Source organism: Sinocyclocheilus rhinocerous, unplaced genomic scaffold (genome assembly GCF_001515625.1).
Source record: "Sinocyclocheilus rhinocerous isolate Xijiao unplaced genomic scaffold, SAMN03320098_v1.1 scaffold2069, whole genome shotgun sequence".
Lineage (NCBI taxonomy): Eukaryota > Metazoa > Chordata > Actinopteri > Cypriniformes > Cyprinidae > Sinocyclocheilus > Sinocyclocheilus rhinocerous.
The window spans coordinates 1,171-10,019 of NW_015645554.1; the positions used below are offsets into that span (position 1 = coordinate 1,171).

General features: G+C 35.6%; 1 pseudogene; it reads left to right on the forward strand.

The window, feature by feature from the left end:
• The first annotated feature begins 1,141 nt into the window (after positions 1-1,141).
• Positions 1,142-8,849, forward strand: part of LOC107706580 (E3 ubiquitin-protein ligase UHRF2-like) — a 10,632-nt pseudogene continuing 2,924 nt past the window's right edge.

Here is an 8,849-nt window from a genome sequence, read left to right on the forward strand (position 1 = left end):
CGGATCTCTGCGAGATAATGCACTCGTGTTTGTGGCTGTTGTTTTCTTCCCTGAGATCAAAACGTTCAGAATAACACATTTGTTGTTTCTCGGTCGATATCAAGTTGTCTGATAAGTTAATATTTCAATAATTTAACAACACATTCACAGTTCCCTGAAATCAGTTACTGGTCATATAACACGCAGGTCAACAGTTAATCTTTTTAGTTTTCAGTTTGATTGCTTTTATTTTAAGATGATTTTAATTTGATGTTTTTTTTATCATTTTTTATTTAATTTTTAGTAAGTGTTTTGTTGTGATTTGTGGCTATTTTACAATTATTTTAATTTGACTTTTTTATTATTTAATTTTTAGTAAGCTATGTAATTTGATTGTTTTTATTTTTAAATTATTTTAATTTTACAATTTTTTATTTGACTCTTTATAGTTGAATACATATTTTTGTTTTGATTTGTTTTTAATTTTTTAGTCGCATTTTTATGATAAAATTATTATTATTATTATTATTTTTTTAATATTTTTATAATTTAATTAGCTTTGACTAAGTGTTTTACTTAGTTTTGTTTTGATGTTTTTATTTGACTTTTTATGATTTCATACATTTTTAGGAAGTGTTTTATTTTCATTGTTTTTGTTTTGAAATTATTTTAAAAAATTAATAAATGTAATGCATTTTAGCACGTTTTTATTTTAGCAAAATGTATTTTTATAAAATTTTTTTTAGTTAATACATTGTTTTATTTTGTTTTTATTTACTTTTTTATTTTAATTCGAAATGTTTATAATTTCGCACATTTTAATTAAGTGTTCATTTTGATTGTTATTGTTTACATTTTTTTTATTTAATTTGACATTCTTATAATTATTAGCTTTTTTTATCAACTCATAAACACTAGTTTGAGAAAGTCTGCTTTAAATTTGCCATTTATAGGTAGATTTTTCTTGACACTTTCAGAACATTGATCAGTTTGTTTGATCGGCCCGAACATGTCGACTTCTGACTCCACCAATGGAGTGAGTTTGGGGGCGGGACTATCTGTTTGACTGACCAGTGGCAGGCAGAGGAAGTGTTGAGGAAACCTGTGTGAAAACAGTCATTATTGCGGTTGTTGTTGGTGGCGTTAGCGGCACATGCTGAGGTTTATTCTTGCGTCTGATGCCGACGACGTTTGCTTCTGTTTCCCGCAGTTATCCGGAGAACGGCGTGGTGGAGATGAGCGCGGGTGACGTTCGTCCGAGGGCCAGGACTCTGCTGTGCTTCGACCAGCTGCAGGTGGGTGACCTGGTGATGGTTAACTATAACCTGGAGAATCCCGAGGAGCGAGGCTTCTGGTACGACGCCGAGATCTCGACCCTCAACGCCGTCTCACGCACCAACAAAGAGATCCGCGTCAAGATTCTGCTGGGGTAAAAGTTCACTTAACTTGAGGAAATATATTGCTATTGTAAAATGCACATTTACATTGTACTTCTCAAAGTAGTGGTAGAAATCATAATAATAATAATACAATTTATTAAATCAAGATTTTTATGAATATCACACAATTAAGAGATTTTTTTTTTCATCTATATTTTAATTTATACAGTAAACCTGTTTTGAAGCAAGTTGTTTTGACAAAAAAATTAAAATGCAATATTTTGTTTGAATGGATTATTGTATTTTTTATTTAAGCATCAATCGTTTCATTTAAATATTAATCTATCAATATTAAATAAATTGTTTACATAGTAGTTTGTAAATTAATTACCACCATTTTTGATGATAAAACGCAGAATTCCAAAAAAGCATTTTTATAATTTAGTACATCTTTAGTAAGTGTTTTATTTTTATTTACATTTTTTGTGATGCTTTGACATTTTTATAAATACATTTTTAGTATTTCATTTTGATATTACAATTTATTTATTTTAATTTGACATTTTTGTGAAAAATAAAAAATGGAAATAGAGAAAACAGAAAAAACTGAACAGATCTCCGAGGGTCCTATGATTCATCAGTCATTCGTCAGTGATTCTGGTTCATTTGGTTGTGTGATCACAGGCGTGTATGACATCACTGTAAGCTGGTGCTGTGATTGGTTGTTTCAGAGGTCTGGGTGATGTGATTGGTGACTGTAAACTGCAGTTTTTGGATGAGATTTACAGGATAGAGAAACCTGGAGCACCGGCTCTGTCTGCAGCAGACGGCCCCTTCAAACGTGAGCACACACAGACACTTACTCACCATGTACTGCTTGACCCCGCCGCTGACCTCCATCCCCGAGGACGAGGACTGGTGAGGCGCGCTTTACACTGCACTCAGGGATGCACCCAATGTTCGGCGACCCTAATTATTCGGCCGAATATAGCAAAAAAGCTCTGAATAAGTGAATAGACCGAATAAATTGTACTGAATAATGACGAGACGCGTTACTCATCAGATGCTCAGTCACATTTTTATGAATTTTTACAAGGCATGTGACAATGCAATACGTGCGACAAACATCTTCCCAAATTCTTAGTGAGAATCATTTATAAACCTGCTGTTGTCAACAAAAAGAAGCACTGAGGTCTTCCTGCGGGTTTCTGCCAAAATAAAAGCTGAGAAAAAGCAAGAACTCCTTCAACATTCATAAATGACAGTATTGTAATTTTACTGTTGTTCTGTGAAATAAAATAAAAAAGTAAGACAATAATAATGATAATAATAATAACAACAGCTCTATTATAGCATTCACACATAGTGTTCAAATTGGGATCTGTAATATTTTCTAATGTTTTAAAAGAAGTCTCTTCTGCTCAGGAAGGCTGCATTTATTCAAGAAGGGGGTCTCAAAAATGGCCAAAAAATATGATTTTACTAACTTATTAATTTTAAGTTACATTTTGCTTTGTTGGTATAATGTCTGCTAGAATGTTAAAAAAATGTTCAATGTTAAGTAAATATTTTTTAAATTGTTATGCAATTGAGCTTTTCTTCGAAAACCAAGACAAAACGGTAAAAAGCACATTTTGGCTATTTGATTTATGCAATGGTGAAAACAATTGGCAAAATACATGGGAAACAAACTGAAAAAAAAAACTGTGTTCGGTATTCGTGTTTCATGAAACCAGTGTTTCATTTTGTTTCAATCTTCATTTCGGTGCAGCCCTAGTTTTTTTCAACTGCTTACACACAAAATCTTTACTTGTCACACAATTTCTGAAAGCTGACACTCAAACAGCAGAAGCACACACCAAATCTACAAAACCATTCACTAATTCTCAGCCTTTCAATTTCATAAAACACTTTTTGCAAAACACAACACACAATTCTCTATGTAACACACAAACATCTAACAGGAATTAATATTATGGCAAAGGTGTTTGCAAATGTTTGCTTTTGAGATGTGTGTGCAAAGTTTTGAACAAAAGAAGCAAAGGTTTGAAAAAAACTGAGGTGTGCGTATGATCATGTGACAGAGGCGTGAGACTGTGTCTGTGCAGGTACTGCCCCACCTGTAAGAACGACAGCAGTGAGGTGGTCAAAGCCGGAGAGAAGCTCAGAACCAGCAAGAAGAAATCTAAGATGCCATCAGCGACTACAGAGAGCCAGAGAGACTGGGGCAAGGTATGAACACACACACAGACAGACACACACACGCGCACACAAACACACTCACTCTCTCTCTCTCTCTCTCTCTCTCTCTGAGTGTGTGTGTGTGTGTGTGTGTGCTTTAGCAGCCTGTTGAATGGAGGGTGATGGTTTTGTGATGCGTGTCTTCATTAATAACGGCTGTAAAACTCAAAGAACATGAGCTTCATCTGCAGATCAAAGGCCTGTTTGTGTAAAAGCGCTCTAGACGCTCATTTACTCAAAGAGAACGCAGCTGAAGGCCAGAGTCCCGCTGAGCAGCGTTTACGAGCGCTGAGGCATTGTGGGAAAGCAGGTACGAGTGTGAGCGGACACACATGACGCTCCGAACGACTGTATGAATCACCAAACGACTTCACTAATGTAACGACAGGAGGAATATTGAGACACGAGAGAGACTGTAATTGTGATGAAACAAACACTCATCTCTCAATGAATGTAAATGCTCAGGAACGAGTTTTACCGGAGTGTTTATACTATTCGGTTACATGATCGTAGTTTTTTAAAAATTGACATTTTTATAATTTAATGCATTTTTAGTAAGTGTTTTATTTTTGCTGTATTTTAATTTGACATTTTTTATTATTTAATTATTAGCTTTTCATCATGTGAACACACATTACGGACTTTTATTTATGTGCTATGTATTATAAAGTTAATTATAACTACAGACTAAAGCAAACCCTAATAAATACACACATATACTCGTTTTTCTTACAAAACTTGCCAATTAAGAGGTTAAATATTGAGTTTTTATTTTAATATAATTTTACTAATTTTGTTGTTTTTGTCATTTAGTTTATTTCATTTTAGTTTAGATTTATTTTAATTTTAGCTTTAGTAATTTTAGTTTTTAAAACATTTTAGTTTAATTTTCAATCAGGTATTTGTTTTATTTGTTTTGTTTTATTTCAAATAAAGTAAAAGTTTTTAGTTTTTGTTAACAATAATAACACTGCCTTAAGCTCATCTATATGCTATTGTGCTAAATATAAAATTTATATTTATTAGATGTATGCATTCAAAATGTAAACATTGACAGTTTTAATGACATCATTCCACATTTCAGCTCGTCCAATCAAATGCCCTCTAGAATCTGAAGCGTCCCGCCCCCTTCATTACATAAAGATGCTAATCTGCATCTGAAATCACATGTGCTCTCATTTATTATGGACTCTTTTCTTTGATATATATAATTCCGTATTTTCTAATAATATTACCAAGGGGCAACATGTATATTGAAAATAGCAGAGGGCCTAAGACAGATCCTTGAGGCACTCCATACTTTACTGGTGTTAATTGAGATGATTCCCCGTTTAAATAAGCAAAGTGATAACAGTCAGACAGGTACTGAGGAAAAAACATCAGTTTGTGTAATATAGGTAGTCAGATAGAGACTTTGTTCATTATTGTTGGTCAGCTCTGGTTAAGTGTGTGTGTTGTGTGTGTTTTAGGGTATGGCGTGTGTGGGCCGCACTAAAGAGTGCACAATCGTCCCCTCCAATCACTACGGCCCCGTTCCCGGCGTTCCCGTCGGAACCACGTGGAAGTTCCGCGTTCAGGTGAGGAGATCTGCCTCGGAGCGGGTTTGACCCAGAAGTGACCAAGATTTTAAGAATCGCTTGTAAATCTCTCATTGCTTCATTGATCTGATCTCATGCACATCCGTTTTTGAGTGAAAAAACATTATTTCGGATAATTTTGGCAACTTTCACTCAAAAACCGAAATGCATAAACTCAGATATTAGTTAAACCTCAGATCAACCAGTTCCAGAAAGAAACACAAAACCCGTGCTAATCGACAGAAAACAAGATTGAATCCAGTATTTGATAATAATATAGCATAATGAGAGATTTACAAGCAATTTGGTCATTTTTGAACACCACGAGTATAAGAAGGAGGGGAAAAAACAGCTTTAAAAAAAGTACAAAAGTTATGATGAAACATTTGTGACCCTGGACTACAAAACCAGTCATAAGGGTCTTTATTTTTTTAATGTATTGTTGGCTATTGCTACAAATATACCCCAGCGACTTAACACTGCTTTTGTGCTGCAGGGTCACATTTGGGAAGATGTTATACCCTGTGTGAGCAAAGCCAGTAAGTTTTAGTCCAGCGTGAGGATTTCAAAGGGTTAAGTGTGTGTCTGTGTCTGTGTTTGTGTCTGTGTGTGTGTGTGTGTGTGCGTGTGTGTGTGGTGTGTGTGGTGTGTGTGTGTGTGTGTGTGTGGTCAGGTGAGCGAGGCGGGCGTTCACAGGCCTCACGTCGGTGGGATTCACGGACGCAGTAACGACGGCTCGTACTCGCTGGTGCTCGCTGGAGGATTCGAGGACGAAGTTGTGAGTGTTTCTTCATTTCATCTCAGCATTTACCATCTGCACCAAATTAATATTTTTGCTCAGTTTGAGTCTCTGAATAAAATTGAGCTCCATATTCTTACTGTATATGAGCCATAAACGCCTTATGATCAAATGATATTTAACAAAAAAAAAAACATACACAAACTTTTTAATTTTTTTTAATAAAAATATTCTCTCTATGAAAGCTTATTTTCACCACAGAATAAAATAATTAAAAAGGCAATTGCAGTTTTGTGAGAATTAATAGATTAATTTAATTGAATTGCGAGATATAAAGTCAAAATTGTGAGAAAAAGTGGCAATAACCTTTTTTATTTATTTTTTATTCTGTGGGGGAAACAAAAAAAGAGAATTGCGAGTAAAAAAAAAAGTCAATCTGCACCAAATTAATATTTTTGCTCAGTTTGAGTCTCTGAATAAAATTGAGCTCCATATTCTTACTGTATATGAGCCATAAACGCCTTATGATCAAATGATATTTAACAAAAAAAAAAACATACACAAACTTTTTAATTTTTTTTAATAAAAATATTCTCTCTATGAAAGCTTATTTTCACCACAGAATAAAATAATTAAAAAGGCAATTGCAGTTTTGTGAGAATTAATAGATTAATTTAATTGAATTGCGAGATATAAAGTCAAAATTGTGAGAAAAAGTGGCAATAACCTTTTTTATTTATTTTTTATTCTGTGGGGGAAACAAAAAAAGAGAATTGCGAGTAAAAAAAAAAGTCAAAATTGCAAAAGATGTAAACTCGTATAAACTCAATTCTGAACAGAAAAGGCAAAATTATGAGATATAAAATCGTGATTGCATTGCAATAAAAAATAGTCAGAATCAAATGAATAAAAGGCTCAATAAAAATTTTTTGGTCTGTTATTTCATATGTGTGTTCCAGGACCGGGGTGATGAGTTCACCTACACCGGCAGCGGAGGTCGTGACCTCTCCGGAAACAAGCGTATCGGCGAGCACTCGTTCGATCAGACGCTCACACACATGAACAGGTGATCCACGCGGCTCTCATCTTTACACGTCTCTCTGCATGTAAACTGTGACTGTACATGCCCTTCTTGACCTCTGACCTCTCAGGGCTCTGGCGCTGAACTGTGACGCCCCTCTGAACGACAAGGATGGGGCGGAGTCTCGCAACTGGAGAGCGGGAAAACCGGTGAGAGTGATTCGCAGCTCCAAGGGCCGACGGATCAGCAAATACGCACCGGAGGAGGGAAACCGCTACGATGGCATTTATAAGGTACACACACACACACACACTCACACACATGCACTCTCTCACACACACACACACACACATGCACACACACACTCTCTCACACTCACACACACGCACACACACACACTCACACAACATTTATGTCATCATTTTAGTTCATCAGACGTATGCTTGCTTTATTCATAATCATTTTCAGTCCAGTTTGGTTTAGCTGACTAGAAGCGATTCCTCTTCAGAAGTAACTGAACTAAACACTCAGATTTATCATATTACACCAAAGTAAATCCACATGAAGGTCTGCAGTGCTTTCAGATGGACTAAAGACTGAACATTCACTTCACAACCCACGTCTGTTTAAAGGACCGGACTCATTAGTGCGTCAATCAGGATTTCATTTAACAAATCAAATGCATGTTGCCTGATTACATTTACACACACACACACACACACACACACACACACTCACTCGCACACATGCACATACACACACTCACACACACTCACTCACATGAACACACACACATTTGTATTTGCTGCATTATTTAACGCCTAAAAAAAGCATGTCTTAAAGCAGGTGGTAATTTGCGCTGCTCTTAGTAGATTGCGCTGGTTATTTTGGAAATGTGTGTATTGTCAGTAAATCACCCGCATAATTTTCCCCTCCCATCAACGCTTTTATAGAATTGCGCTCTAACACTAATTTGCCCTGTTTAGTAAATCTGGCCCTTAGTTTTTTACCTGAAATGTTTTTTAAGTTTTTCATCTAGTACTTTTTTTACTGAATGTTTTTTTGTTTTTTTTAGGTTTTTCACCTCATATTTGTTTTTTTCCCAAGTTTTTCACCTAATACGTATGTTTTTTATGTTTAAGTTTTTTCACCTAATATTCATTTCAGCTTTAGTTTCCCCCCTAATATTTGTTTTATTTAAACTTTATTTAATATATAGATTTTTTAATAGATTTGCTTTTATTTTTAGTTAACAACAGCAACACTTCTAATGAGTTCATGCAAAGTAAATAAAATTCATGAGCAGAGCTTTCATTTACATTTTCATTTATGCATTTAGCAGAAGCTTTTATGATGTATATTGCTCTCAAACTATGTGCTTTTTCAGTTTTTCTTTTCCTGGGACTTAGAAATTAACTTGACTGAAGTTCATCAGTGAAAGTGTCTGATGTCTTTCTTCTGCTGTCACACATCAATGTTTAAAACAGATTTTGTCCCAAAAAATTTATTTATATTTTGAAAGTGAACAAAACTGTTCTGAATTTTGATATTTGATGACATCAGCCAGGAAAAACATGACATGTACTTTGATTTTAATCTTTTTGTAGCATTTGGTTTGCAGTGATTGGTTCATTGTGTTCGTTAAGCCACATCAGATGAAGTTCTCTTGAACACTTTGTTGCACCATTGGTGGTGATGTTGGAGAGCGTGGCGTGTTGTTGTCAGGTGGTGAAGTACTGGCCGGAGATCGGGAAGTGTGGGTTCCTGGTGTGGAGATACCTGCTGCGACGCGACGACCTGGAGCCAGCGCCCTGGACTACAGAGGGGATCGAGCGGAGCAAGAAACTAGGGCTCAAAGTCCAGGTGAGGAGTGTGAGTGTGAGTGTGAGTGTGTGTGTGTGTGTGTGTGTGAG